At 40.8% G+C, this 16,147-nt stretch overlaps 1 pseudogene; it reads right to left on the bottom strand.

Annotated features, from left to right (window-relative positions):
* LOC128095556 (serum amyloid A-5 protein-like) overlaps positions 1-16,147 on the bottom strand; it is a 45,008-nt pseudogene that overhangs the window by 13,899 nt on the left and 14,962 nt on the right.

Below are 16,147 nucleotides of genomic sequence, written 5' to 3' on the forward strand. Positions count from 1 at the left end.
GAGCTCCTAAATCTAAGCATAAGAGCCCCACTATAAGACCAGAATGTCTGTAACTAAAATGAAGAAAATAGGGTTGTGTCAGAAGCCTGCATTTCCGTCCTGTGATGTGACTGTGAGTCTGTTCACCAAGTGATATTTGCCTCTTCCTGAATGTGGATAATGTCAGGCATTTAGCAGCACATCCATGGAATTCATGCTGTGTAAACACTCTCAGAGCAGTGTCAGCCCTGACATCAATCACTCTCAATCAGAACTGAAGAACCAAAGCGCTGCCATTTCAAGCAAGCCCCTCACCCCAGCTTGAAACAGGCCTGAGTTTCAAGATTCTCAGAGCTGCTGACATAGGTCCCAGGACAAAGTCAGGATGTTTGAAGAGCCATCTGGGAGCAACTGATTAACCATAGAATGCCCCAATGCCAGAGATGGTCAAAGTACAAAGTCAGGATGTTTGAAGGACTATCTGGTAACAATTGATTAACCACAGAATGCCCCAATGCCGGAGGTAGTCTATAAAGTTTGACAAACAACCGGTTAAAACTACAAAGTAAGATAACACAGAAATTCTGGAAAGCCCCTAAAACTTGAGCCAATCAGAATTGTACCCATACTAGCACCCCTAAATGATGTAATCTTGTGGTTTTTACCTTTAAAACCTGAGCTTGCAGAGGGGTGGGCACCTCCTCCAGCCTCTACTGCGTTGGATGACTTGATGAGGGCCCTGCCACACAGCTTGACCTGCTCCAATAAACCTTGCTTTTGCATTTCGGTGAGTTTGTGTCTCTGGTGGTCTCTTCAGGGGTCTCGTGCCCAGGGCACAACAATAACCTGACATGACATGAAGTGGTTGCTTCATGGTTTGGAACTGATAATCTAGATCTTACACTATGTTATAATACTTAGATATTCTACATTAGAAAAATCATAAGGTGTGATATCAAGGCAAGGACTCTTCTGCATTCTTCATTTTAGAACTCAGCATTATGTGATGATAATGACATCCTGATATCCTGACATCCACTTTCCAATTCTTAGTAAATGAGTTTTCAAAGACATCTGAATTTACTATTATCTCATTTTCTCCTGAAAAGTAAGAATTCGTAAATTTCTCCATGTAGTGAATGATTTCCTGAAATTAGTCACTAATAAAGAACACAGAGTAAAAATGGCATCCAAAGTACAGATAAAATCAGGAGTGACGATAGCATTCTCTCCTATGGATGCTATCATTACTCCTAGCTTTAGCCAACCTGTGCATTCATGGTTTTCCAAGCATGAGGTCCAACACAAGAAAGCACAGATATTTTATTTAAATGAAAACATTTTGTTCTTAGAGTATCATTCAATTAATTCAGAAAGACAATAGTCAGTCATGTCAGGAGAGATGTCTTAGTGATTAAGAACACTGGCTGTTTTTCCAGAGGACCTAGGTTTGGTTCCAGCATTCAAGTGATGGCTCACACCTGGCTGGCTGTAACTTCATTTCCAAGGGATCTGATATCATCTTCTGGCCACTATGAACAACAGACATACACACAGTGCACACACATACATTTGAACAAAACAGTCATGCTCAAAAAACAAAATATAAATGAATGTGAAACATATTTTCATGACCTGACTTCAAAATATGCAAGGGCAATGGTGTCACAAACTTGTGGGGGTGACCAAACCATGTCTGACTTGACTTAAGTCCCCACTCTATGAGAAGGAACCCTTATCTGACACTGTTTGACCAAGAACCAGAGACTACATAGTCAAGAGACCTAGGTTAAAATCAAATACTACTGATCTAAAAAAAAAAAAGTAGTAATATAGTGGTTTCTATTGATATTCTGAAATACCCATAGATCAGTGCTTTCTTCAGTCATCATCAGTTAAGTTTCCTCCTGCAGATGATGGGAACAAATACAGAGACCCATAGTCACATATTATGGAGAGAGAGAGAGAGAGAGAGAGAGAGAGAGAGAGAGAGAGAGAGAGACAGAGAGAGAGAGACAGAGAGAGAGAGACAGAGACAGAGAGAGAGAGAGACAGAGAGAGAGACAGAGAGAGAGAGAGAGAGAGAGAGAGAGAGAGAGAGAGAGAGAGAGAGAGATTCATTTCTAAATGGGATGTCTCCATCAACTCCCTCCCCTCATTGCTCAGGGAACTCTGAAGAAGAGGAGGCAGAGTGTAAGAGCCACAGGGGATGGAGGACACCAGGAGAACAAGGCCCTCTAAATCAACTGAATAAAGCTCATAAGTTTGTTTTGTGAGTCAGAAATTTTCCTGGTCTGTTGCTGAGTTCTGCAGAAACACTGTGTAGTCCTCTTCCTCCATTGTTCTCCCTGGATAATCTGCACCAAAGCTGTCTTTATGTCCTGCAGAAAATTCTCAGCCTGCGCTCACAGTCATTCCAAGTTTCTATGAGGCACAGACTGTCATTAGCACAGTTGAGGTGTTTCCTTCTGTGATATGTTCAGTGACATATAGAAGTCTGTTCCCTCCTGCTGAAGAAGGATTTGTCCTTCCATTTCTATCTTTCTATTGCCCTGTTCGGTGCCTCTCAGGTTCACTGCCTCTACTGTGTTCTTTAACTACTGTAAGGGAGAGAGGTTCTCCTGCCAGAATTGTACGTGGAGAACTTTTGTCCTAACTTAATCTAAAAGATCACTTCCTTTACTGAGTAGAAACATGGACCTCTGCTTTCTACCTCCCCTGTATTTGCTTTTTGTCTGGGTCAGTTTATGCTCAGCTTCATTTTTACTTCTTTTTTGTTTCCTTTTATTGAAAATAGATTTTTTTCTCACATAATATATCCTGATTATTATTTCCTCTCTATCTGTTCTTCCCAGTTCCTCCCCACTACCATCCCACCAACATTCACCCCCTTTCTGTCTCTCATTAGAACACAAACAGGCTAATAAGGGATGATAAATAATATATGATAAATAATATAATAAGACAAAACAAAAACTAAGACATTTGAATTGGACAAAACAAACAGAAGGAAAAGAGGCCAAGAGAAAGCACAAGAAGCAGAGATCCAAAACACTAAACTGGAAACCATAATAAATACACAGAGGACCTGGTACAGAGCCCCGAAGAACCCTGTGCATGCTGCTGCAGTCTCTGCTAGTTCCTATGTGCTTTGATCATGTTAAGTTAGAGGACATTGGTCTCTTGGTGTCCTCCAATCCCTCTGGCTCTTACACTTTCTGCCTTACAGGGTTTCCTGAGCCCTGAGGGGAAGGTTTTGATGGACACATCCGTTTTAGGGCCAAGTATTCCAAGGTTTCTCATTCTCTGCATAATGTCTGGCTGTGGGTGTCTGTATTTGTTCCCATCTGCTCTAGGAGAAATTTTTCTGATGATGCCTGAGTAAAGCAATGATCTATGTCTAATGTCATTAGGAGTCATTTTGTTGCTATGTATTCTGTTTTGGTTTGTTCTGTTTGTTAGAATAGCAATATTTGGGTTTACTCTAAGTCTCTTGGCTTTGTAGTCTCAGGTTCTTGGCCACCCAAACAGTGTCAGGTATGGGTTCCATCTCATGGAATGGGCCTCAGGTCAAATCAGATATTAGTTGGTTATTCCCATAGGGTTTGTGTCATCATTGTCTCAGCACAGCAGTTCTCAACCTGTGGATCTTGACCCCTTTGGTCATATCAGATCGCTTGCATAACAGATATTTACATTACTATTTGTAACAGTAACCAAATTATAGCAATGTTATAATTTTATGGTCTGGGGTCACCATAACATGAGGAACTATATTAAAGGGTCACAGCATTGGGAAGTTTGAGAACCTCTACACTGGTATATCTTGTAGATATACTAGTGCCAAAGATGCTAGAATGTAGGGGTGAAGGCTCTGTGTAGACACCAGCTCAAACTCTCCATGTTCAGTGAGTTGCGCAGGTATTGTTTCAGCAATGGGGCCTTGCTGCCAGTTTGTGGAGAAGAACCTATTGTCTTGGCAACAACCTGGGTTATTTGGGAGCTCAAGGGACCTCTTTGGCCAACAACTCAATTAGATGTAACCCAATCACAATACTGGAAGTTTCATTTGATTACAGGGGATGGCCAATTGGAACTCTGTCTCCCTCATTATTTGACAATTTCAATTAGATTGCTTTCATAGATGTATTTATTTTAGGAACATTTTACTGTATTAGGTTTCTATTTTTGGAAGTGTTCAATTCCTGGCTATTATGAATAGAGCAGCAATGAACATGGTTGTGCAAGTCTCTCTGTGGAAGAATGAAGTGCCCTTTGGGTATATGCCCAAGAATGGTATAGGTAGATTGATTCCCACCTTCCTGAGGAACTGCATGTACACAGCATGAGGCCTGGGGTGATTGATAAATTTATATTTGAAAACTCTGGGTTTTGGTCTCCAGGTCAGGAACTGGTCAAGACTTTATAAAATCCTTGACCCTAGTCCTAAGCAAACAGAGAATGAGCCCATGAAACAGAGATCTCACTGGTACTTTACATATATATAAAATTGAACAAGTTAATATATTTGAAATATAAAATGTACTCCATCACTCAAAAGCAATTTGAACGTGTTTTATGAACCAAGCCCCCAAAATACTCCTATTTTATGAGTGAAGCAGAAAAATTTAGAAGAAAATGGCAGTCATTTGAAGTGGACAGTCTCAGTTATCAGAACAACATACCTGAGCAAAGGCTCTAGTTATCACTCTCTCAGATGATGTCCTATCGGTGCAGATGGCACTAGCAAACCAGAGGCCTTCAAAGTCCAACATGTGTTCATTCCAAGGCTCTGCAGAGGCTTCCCTCCCTCAGCACTGGCCTCCACAGAATCTCAAAGCACAAAGAGACATTGACATTCACCTAATTGTCCCTCTGACTTCAAATGCAGCATTAATTACCCCTGAACACCTGTCCTTAAAATCCCTTCTCCAGAATCCCCACCCAACTCTGCCCCGGTTGCTGGCCAGCAGGTAAAACTCCTGCAGCCAGGCTCCCCCACACCAAAACACCCCATTGGGCCCTGCAATCTATGAGACCCACGCCCTACCCCAATACCCATCTGCCTGCGACCCCAGTAACTTCCTGAGACAAGGAATCCACCAGCTCTCATTGTACCAAGAGTGGCTTCCTGAGACACAGAATATGCCAGCTCTCATTATACTAAGAGAGGCTTCCTGAGACACAGAATCCACCAGCTCTGACTGGATCAAGAGTCCTGATAAGACCAAGAGCGGCTCCCTGAGTCACAGAATCAGCTAGCTTGAATTGGACCAAGATACAGAATCTGCCAGCTCCATTAAGCCAAGAGCTAAGATTGAACCCAGAGAGGCCCCCTGAGACACAGACACAACAAGCACAGAGTGGACCAATAGCAGCTCGCACTGACACAGGCACCTCTTGCACCTATTAGAGGAAGAGATGGGTAGAGGTCAGTGCAAAAATACGTACAACATAAAGAGCAATATGGCATCACCAGAACCTAGCCTTCCTACAACAGCAAGACCTTAACATCACAATGTAGAAGAAGCAGAAGAAAGTGACCTTAAAAATAGCTTCATGAAGATGCTAGAAGCCTTTAAAGAAAAAAAATGCTAAATTCTCTTAAAGAAATTAAGGAAAAGACAAACAAAAAATTGGAAGAAATCAATAAATCCCTTAAAGAAAGCCAAGAAAACCATGAAAAAGCAATTAAACATGTGAAGGAAACAGTTCAAGATCTGAAAATTGAAATAGAAACAATAAAATAAAAACAAACAGAGAAAATGATGGAAATAGAAAATCTGAGTAAACAAACAGGAAACAGATGTAAGCATAACCAATAGAATACAAGAGACAGCATCTCTAGTATAGAGGATACAATAGAGGAAATAGATTGGTCAGTCAAAGAAAATACCAACGCCAAAAAAGTCATAACAAAAAATGTTCAGGAAATCTGGGACACCATGAAAAGACCAAACCTAAGAATAATAGGGATAGAGGAAGGAGAAGAATACCAACTCAAAGACACAGAAATTATATTCAACAATATCATGGAAGAAAACTTTCCCAACTTAAAGAAGGAAATGCTTATGAAGATACAAGAAGCTTATAGAACACCAAATAGACTAGACCCCCCCCAAAGTTCCCTCCCCACATAATAATTAAACAACTAAACATACAGAATAAAGAAAGAATATTAAGAGCAGCAAAGGAAAAAGACCAAGTGACTTATAAAGGCAGACCCATCAGAATAACACATGATTTCTTAATGGAGACTTTGAAAGCCAGAAGGACCTGGACAGACGTAATGCAGACACTAAGAGACCAAGGATGCCAGCCTAGACTAATATACCCAGCAAAACTTTCACTCACCATAGACGGAGTGAACAAGACATGCCAAGACAAAACCAGATTTAAACAATACCTATCCACAAATCCAGCCCTACAGAAAGCAATAGAAGGAAAAATCCAACCTAAGGAAGTCAGATACACCCACCAAAACACAGGCAATAGATAACCCCACAGCAGTAAACCCCAAAGAAGAGAAATACACACACACTACCATCAAAAGATAACAGGAATTAACAATCACTGGTCATTAATATCCCTTAATATCAATGGATTTAATTCACATATAAAAAGACACAGGCTAACAGAATGGATACGAAAACAGGATCCATCTTTCTGCTGCATACAAGAAACACACCTCAAATTCAAAGATAGACAATACCTAACAATGAAAGGCTGGGAAAAGACTTTCCAATCAAATGGTCTTAAGAAGCAAGTGGGTGTAGCCATCCTAATATCCAGCAAAATAGACTTCAAACTAAAATCAATCAAAAGAGATCAAGAAGGGCATTACATACTCATCACAGGAAAGATCCACCAAGATGAAGTTTCAATTCTGAACATTTATGCCCCAAACACAAGGGCACCCACATATGTAAAAGAAACATTACTAAAGCTTAAGTCACATATAAAACCCCACACATTAATAGTGGGAGACTTCAACACCCCACTTTCACCACTGGACAGATCTGCCAAATTGAAACTTAACAGAGAAATAAAGGACTTAACTGATGTTATGACTCAAGTGGACTTAATCGATATCTACAGAACATTCCATCCTAACACAAAAGAATATACCTTCTTCTCAGCACCCCATGGAACCTTCTCTAAAATCGACCACATACTTGGCCACAAAGCAAATCTCAACCGATACAAAACAATTGGAATAAACGCCTGCGTTCTATCAGACCACCATGGTTTAAAGTTAGATTTCAACAACAAAAACTACAGAAAGCCTACAATCTCATGGAAACTGAATAATGCTCAACTGAATCACCAATGGATCAAGGAAGAAATAAAGAAATTAAAGACTTCCTAGAGTTCAATGAAAATGAATATACTACATACCCAAACTTGTGGGACACTATGAAAGCAGTGCTAAGAGGAAAATTGATAGCACTAAATATCCACATATAGAAGTTGGAGAAATCTCACACTAGTGACTTAACAGCACAACTGAAAGCTCTAGAACAAAAAAAAGGCAAAGTCTCCCAGGAGAAACAGATGCCAGGAAATAATCAACAACAAGATTGACAAGCCCTTATCCAGACTGACTAAAAGGCAGAGGGAGAGCATTCAAATTAGCAAATCAGAAATGAAAAGGAAGACATAACAACTGACAATGAGGAAATCCAGAGAATCATCAGGACACACTTCAAAAACCTGTACTCCACAAAATTGGAAAATCTAAAAGAAATGGACAATTTTCTGGATAGGTACCACATACCAAGACCAGATAAACAATTTAAATAGACCAACAACCCCTAAGGAAACAGAAACAGTCATTAAAAGTCTCCCAACCAAAAAAAGCCCAGGACCAGATGGTTTCAATCCAGAATTCTACCAGATTTTCAAAGAAGAGTTAATACCAATACTCTTTAAATTGTTCCACACAATAGAAACAGAAGGAACATTACCAAACTCCTTTTATGAGGCTACAGTTACTTTGATTCCCAAGCCACACAAAGATGGAACAAAGAAAGAGAATTACAGACCAATCTCCCTCATGAACATTGTACAATTGAGTGAATGGATGGATGTAAAGACATAAGGAAAGAAGGGAGGAAAGATGAATGGATGGATGGATGAATGGTTGGATTGATAGATCAACCTTTAAGTGATAGCAGAAAATGGGCCAGCTGAGTGTTCATTCACACACTACCCACAGCACTGCCCTAGTTTAGAAGTAGACCAAAACCTTCAGAACTCCAGATGTAAGAGGCCCATGTCTCTCTCATCCACACAAACCTCCACAGCCAAAAGGAGCTAGAAAATCCCTCAACCAGCCTCCTGTGGCGCACCTGTAATATGGGGTATTTGGGCATGAGCAGGAAGCCACAGCGGAGCATGGTGCTGCTGCTCTCGGTGCCAGCAAAGAAGAGAGACAGCACGGAGATCATGAGGTTCTGGTGATGGAACTCCGTGTGTGGGTTGGACTTCTCCTGGTTCCAGATGGGAGAGAGGAGGGAGGGTCAGGAGTGACTGGGTCCTCACAGGGAAATGCTCACACATCCTGGGAACTGTCCTTCTGTCTCACACTGTATGGAATGCATTGCCAGTCTCAGTCCTCGATAATGTCCCTTGCTCTCTGTTCTGTCTTCTCTCTCAACTTTGCTCTCCGGTATTTATCATGTTTTGTCTCCCAGGCTCTTTCTTCCTCTGAGCTCTTTTCTGCTTTTTGTCCCTTGCCCTGTGTTTCTTCCACAGCCTTCTTTCTCCCTATTTCATTTTCTCTAGTCTTCAATTTCTAGATTCTTCTGCATCTCCTCCACTCCACTTCCTATCTCTCCTCCATCCTCTGCCCCCTTTTCCTCTGCTCACATCCCCAGCCTTCACTCTCACCCATCACTTCTCTCATTCATGCAGGACTTACCTTCTCCATGCGTAGAAGGTAGGTATCGATGAAGTCTCTTGGATTGCTGGGGTCCAAGGTTGCCCTGTGCTTCTCCACACTCTGGTCAGTATAGCCGAGGACTTCTTGCCTATTTTTGAAGATTTGCTTGTGGGCACCAGGGAAGTACTTCAGGAAGCCAGAGAAGAGTTCAAACACCTGTAAGAAAGAAGGATCCAGGAAGTCACCTTAAGCTATCTGGTCACAAGAAGAGGACAGTGCTCTAACTTAGTCACTGTTCTATTGCTATGAAGAGACACCACGATCGAGGCACTTCTTACAAAAAAAAAAGGTATTTTTGAGGGCTTGCCTCCCGTTTCAGAAGGCTAGTCCATTATCGTCATGGCAGGAAGCATGCCAGCATGCAGCCAGGCATGTGCCTGAGAGCTGACATCATGTTATATAGGCAGTCAGGCATATGAGAGAAGAATATATATATATATATATATATATATATATATATATATATATATATATATATATATATATATATATATATATATCCCTGGGAGGCCTGCTCTTTTTGGGAGGGCGGGGGGAGGGAGAATGATTATTAAAGATAGATCTTCTAATGCCACCTTCTAGCTAAATAATAATTTTTTCTCCCTCCAGGCCTATAGAATTTTTCTTTAGTAATTTTTGTGGGTTTGGTGCCACCTGCTGGAAGCTCTAAGAAGACACACTAATCAAGCTGAGTACTCCGATGTGTACAGAGAAGTGGTTTGTCTTTTTTTTCTTTCTTTGTTTTTTTAAATTTTATTTTATTTTATTTTATAATACAATTCAGTTCTACATATCAGCCACAGATTCCTTTGTTCTCCCCCCTCCCGCCCCCCCTCCCCTTCCCCCTAGCCTACTCCCTATTCCCACCTCCTCCAGGGCAAAGCCTCCCCCGAGGACTGAGATCAACCTGTTAAGGGAACAATGTAATATCTTCAAAGTAGGTAGATTCCACTTCTAAAAGTTTTTGAAAATTATCCACATCCCTCAGGGATTATTACAGAGAGGCTTTGTGCCCTTGGGTGACTCTGTCTGTCTCTATGTAAACCTGACCCACATGAGAAATCACCCTCACATAGTTTAACAGGACAACAACCAACATTAGTGCGTGCTTGAATAGATCATTCCTGAGTCCTACACAGCAGTATAAGCTCCATGTCCATCTAGAAATGGAGATGCAGGGCATCTATCTATACCTAAAGCAGAGAACAATAAAATCCTTAAAGGAGCTGAATAGACGGCTCAGCGGTTAAGAGTATTTACTGCTCTTGTAGAGGATGTGAGTTCTGTTCCCAGCACCCACACAACTGCCTATGACTCAAGTTCCAGGGCACTGAACACTCTCTTTTAGCCTCTGCAGGCTGCTGCATGCACTTGGTGTACATGACTTATAAACAAATACAGATATGTAAATAAACATTTTTTTTTTTAATCTTTGAGCCAAGAAGATGGTTCCACGCTGCAGGACTGGCTCCTTTAATTCGTCTATCTTCACTGCTACTGAAACCTTGGGTAACAGTGGATGGCATGGAAACACAGTGCTGTGTTGGATATGTAGATTCTGTATATTTTATTCCTGCTGTTAAAATCACAACTTAGCGTAGAAACTATATGGTAATCAAAATCAGAGAGTACATGTTTTTGAAAGTACAGTCTCCACAAACGTGAGTGGAACTGTCTGTGACACATGAGTTTGGGTACATCCACACTTTTTCTTGTCACATTTCCCTCACAACTTGAGATTTTAAGAATTATGAGTGTTGCCAAAAGGAGCTCTTTCCATCACTAAATCTTAATTAAAAGTTGTGCTTCTCTCAAATAAACTCAAACTGAAGTGGATAGAATCTGGGAAGAGGTAGGGGAAGTGAAAAACATAGTCAAAATATGTGAAAATTTTAAGTAAAGCAATATATATTGGAAATACTTAGCAACTGCATCTTCAAATGAGTCCAAATTTGTCCCCCAAACTGACAAAACCTCCCCTGAGTAGAGCACCAGGTGCTGTGATGTCCCACAGAGGACAGTGGGTCTGAAGCACTGCCAATCCTCATGTCAAGGCATACCCCACGCTAGTCCCCAAGTGCATCTGCCTAATAAACTGCACATTTAACTGTAGCTAGAGTTTTCTCTAGTCCTGCCTGGCCTACAGTCAGGACAAATCTCTCTCACCCACCAGTCCTGCAGCCGCTCATACCCAACTGAGTAAACACAGATACTTATATTGCTTACAAACTGTATGGCCATGGCAGGCTTCTTGTTATCTAGTTCTTACATCTTAAATTAACCCATTTCTATTAGTCTATAAGTTGCCACGTGGCTCGTGGCTTACCGGTACCTTACATCTCACTTGTCATGGTGGCGGCTGGCAGCATTTCTCCCTCAGCCTTCCACTTCTCAGCATTCTCTTCTCTGCTTGTCCCACCTATATTTCCTGCCTGGCCTGGTCAATCAGCATTTTATTTATACAGAGCGATATCCACAGCATTTAACACTGAAGTCATACCACATGCAGAACGAAGAACTCAACACAACAAGACTGTCCTGACTCATGGTTAATTCCACCTTTCCTTCATTTTAGCTTATAGAAACGAAAACTAGGTGCTGAAATTCAGAATAGTTCTCCCTACAAGGTGTTAATTGCCACTCTGATTAAGTCACCCACAGTGGTCTGTCCTTAGCAGCACATCATCCCTGTGAGCAAGTAAGAAAATGTAGAGAAATCCAACAAAACTCTAACTTCCATCCCATCCCTTTGCACCTCCTTGATTATGTGTGTGCAATATGAACTCTAGAATTCTTCTAAATCATCTTTAATGTTATGCTGCAAGCTGCAGGAAAATGTAATGGAATTCAGCTACTATCACAAAAGCTACTACCTGGAAAGGTCAAGGACTTTTCCAGAGGTCAAGCCATGGCTTAAGAAGTCTTGGTGATATTTTAGCTTTTGTATGTATATTAATCGATTCCTGCAATGATTTCTTTGTATGCTATGTATGCTTCCAAGAACTCATAACAGTGTATTTTATCTGAAATACTTATCAAGCATCCAAGGCCAAATGATCTCCTGAATTAAGACAAATTAAGCTCAGACCCTCCTTCCTTATACAGCCTTAGTGGTATTTATAACATTATAGACTCCTAACATTTTACCTAACCACTTGTAGGAATGTAGATTGAGCACATTAATTCCCTTTTTGATATATTAACCAATCTTAGGTCTTAGTTGACCTCCTCCTTTACCACTCCCCCTTTGGATTGTAAAAAAAAAAAAAAAGCCTGATGGTCACTGTCTAAGGAAAACTCTTGTCTGCCTTTATGACCCTGTAAGAATTCAAGCCTGGTGACTTTGCTTTAGCTAGAGTACTGCTATTGCATGGGCATATAACTGTAAACCTCAGAGACTTAGAGAGGATTTTGAGGATTTTGACTGGAGAAACTCAATGGAGAACTAGAAGAATGAGATGGAAGATGAGGAAGAACTGGATAGGGAAGAACAAGATGGGTAAGAACGAGATGAGAAAGACCAAGATGAGGCAGAACTAAGATGAGAGAATTAAGATAGAACTTAGAGGGGACAGCAGATAAATGTAGAGAGAAATCAGGCAAGAAAGGAGCTAGGCATGAGAACAGAACTGTAGCTGTGTAGATAGGATTTTATCCCAGAGGAATAAAGTAGACAGACTAAGAGTTTGGTATACTTAGATTCTTTTCCCGAAAATAATTTGCGCCATTTGTAGCTTCTCTTCTGGGCCCCTGGGAAGATTATTAGGAAGATTTTTTTTTTTACTAAATGAGAAAAGAAGAATTACTGCAAGCTACAAGAATATGTAATAGAGATTCAGCTGTATAATAAAGCTATACCAAGAATGATCAAGGAATCCTTCTAGAGGGAAGCCATGTATCAAGGAATATTTGGTGTTATTTGGCTTTCAATATTCAGCTGTTTCTTGCTATGAATTTCTTGTGTGCTCATATACTACTAGGCCACAATGGCAAACAGTATTAGCTTCTCAGACCCACTGCTTATCTGAACTAGGTAACACCTCTACAGAGACAATGCCTGTTTCCTAAGCCTAGAAGACAGGAGGATTGTAGATGCATGGCTTTGTTTCTTCTGCAAACGAAGCTCAGAACTTCCTTTCCCAGACAGCCAAATGGCATTCCAGAGATATTGACTGAGGACAAAAGGTTTTTTTGCATAACCAGGTGCAGTGAAGGCTGGGGTAGTATTCATGGTCTGGGCAGAGTTGCATGGCTAGAGGAGAAGGAACAAGGTAGAGCTTTTATGTAGATAGTAGGGATTGGATCATGTCAAGAAAGGAGGAAAGGAATAAGTGAGCATGGACAAAGAAACCAAGGACAAAGATGAGATTGATAGCAGAAGAGCTTAGTTAGGGCTATGAGAGGTCAGGAAGAGAAGGGACAGAGAGGAGCTAAGTACGAGGGCAGAAAAGAAGTTGTGTAGAGAGAGAACTGTTCAGAAGAATAAAGTGTATGGACTAAGAATTTTGTGTACTTAGATTCATTTAATATCGTCAAAGATTAGATTATCAGCTGGTCATAGATTCTTCCCAGACCCTGGGAGTGGGCTATCGAGGGGCTGGACCCCACATAGTCTGCAATAATGTTACAGTGAAATTTGATTACCATTTTTTAACATGGAATGTAGCATAAAACAAGACTAGGTTTCAACAGGATATCTGAAAATAATCTGTTATGATAAGGATGAGATTAGTGGGATATAATGACCACTGGAAGATTACAAATTGGTTGACTGAATAAACAGTCAACCAAAGGCAAAATGATCATGGTCAAGGTAAAGGATGCTCTCTGTGCTGTGCTTCAGAGAAGGATATCACCCATCTCTGTTCCCCACAGACTTCGACCACAAGTTTGGAGGATGATATGGCATGCTAACCAGTCACCATCTGATCTGGAGGGGAAGAACTGAAGCATTTTCTAGGGTAGGGAGAGAGATCAGTAGGTAAAGTGTCTTGCCATGCAAGCATGGAAACAAGATTTAAGATCCCCAGAACCCATATAAGAAGCTGGGTGTGACAGTGCATGCTGGATAGGTGGGAACAGCCAGATTCCAGAACCTGACTGGTCAGACAGTCTAGCTGAATCAGTAAGTTGCATGTTCAGGGAGATTCTATCAAAAACTTAAAGGTACAGAAGGAGCATGGAAATATGCTAGAGATTACCTCTGTCCTCCACACTTCTGTGCATACATGAGCATATTCATATATGTACATACACACTAAAAAGTACATACAGAAAAAATACCACATACACACAAAGACACACAGACACAGACACACACAGACACACAGACACACACACACACACACACACACACACACACACACACACACACACACACACACTCCTGACAGGATATAATGATAAGTTGAATCAAAACAGGTGCGATTTAATAAATGTCAGTTAAAACTTCTGTAACCTAGATTCCATAATTAACTCTAGGTACAGAAAATCATGTCATATCATCCTTACATGGCAAATTATACTGTAAATAAAAGATATTTAATATATTCAGCAATAACACATGCCAATAGTTGATAGAAATAGAAACATGAAATACCTAGATACCTAGGCAATTTCTTACAAGGTTTGTAGAGTGAATTGAAGATTACCAACCTCACATATAAGTCTAGTGTGAAATGAGAATTAAGTTGGCAATTGTTCAAAAAAATTATGAAACTGTTTAAATCACAGCCCAGGCAGTAGTGAAGCACTTATCTGGCACATGGCACATGCTGGAGTATGCTCCCCAGCATGGAGGGGGAGATTTTATTAAATTACTACAGTAAGAAAGCACCAGCCCTTCACTTACATGAGTCCCTGTGCAACACACAGGATGTACACTCACAAAGCCATCCCTCTGCTGGCATTACTTTACATGGGATCCATTCCTATAACTCTCTTAATCAGAGAAACTTTAACACAACACACAGCCCAAAATTAAAAAGGCCCTCAGTAGACTTATATAATTACAGAATGGACTAAAAAAGTAGTAATAAATCTATCAACATTCTATTCACAAATGGGAAATATCAACACAGAAAGATAACTGATCTAATTATAAAGATGGGTCAGTGATGTTTTCAACCACAATACTTGGGCAAAATTATTTTTCTAAGCTCACTCATCCAAGAGAAGTTCTCAGCAGTTACTAACATGTTACAAAGGCCATGCTGTACAGAGTCCAATGACTATTGCAGAAAGAGTGTCAGTGAATGTTTTAAGCAATAACCAGTGTCCACTGAGGGCTGAAGCAGCTTGCATGAGTCAAGATTTAAACTGGATACAAGGAAAAGGAAACAAGCGGTACAGACCAATGTCATTACTATTTCCTTAAGAGACAGGGTAAATGACTAGGAATGTAACAGCTCATTTGGAAGAGTGCTTGCCGAGCCTGCCTGAAGCTCCTGGATCAACCTCCATAACACATAAGACCAGATGTGGCTCACACCTGAAATGCAAGTGGGAGGAAGAGGCAGGAGGATCAGAGTGCAGTGTCTTCCTCAGCTACCTCGTAAGTTCCAGGCCACCATCAGAGAAAGAAAGGAAGAAAGAAAGAAAGAAAGAAAGAAAGAAAGAAAGAAAGAAAGAAAGAAAGAAAGAAAGAAAGAAAGAAAGAAAGAAAGAAAGAAAGAAGGCTAGAGAAAGAGAGAGATAGAGAGCGGGGAAGGAGGAAGAGCCGGAGGAGGAGGGGGAGGAGGAAGAAGAAAAGAAGAAGAAAGAGAAGGAGAAGCAGCAGAGGAGGAAAATGATGATAAAACTGTTACTCAAAGGGGTCTTCTATCCATTGTTAGTATGAAAATGAGATCTGAGCATGGGGCTTTATGTGTTTAAAGAGAGGATGGTGAAGAGAATGAGCCTTCTGTCCAGTGTAATCTCTGAGGGAAGTCCTGGTCAGAAATGACACAGAAACAAAAATGGAGAGTTGTACCTGGGACAGAGGGTCAACAGTGTTTTCTGCTTCAATGGGACTACATGGAAAAGGACAATTTGGACACAGTCGAGGTTACAAGTTCATAGATGGCAAGAAAGTTAGTGGATCCAATCTGGGCCCAGAGCAATAGGCAGCACACACTCTGAGACTGACTCTCACCTGCTTGTTCACTGTGAACCTCCGGTACAGTATTAAGCACGCCACGGTCTCTTCCCAGACAACACTAACCAGGCACTTAATCCCTTGACATG

Source organism: Peromyscus californicus, unplaced genomic scaffold, assembly GCF_007827085.1.
Source record: "Peromyscus californicus insignis strain IS unplaced genomic scaffold, ASM782708v3 Scaffold_4__1_contigs__length_199733344, whole genome shotgun sequence".
Taxonomy (NCBI): Eukaryota; Metazoa; Chordata; class Mammalia; order Rodentia; family Cricetidae; genus Peromyscus; species Peromyscus californicus.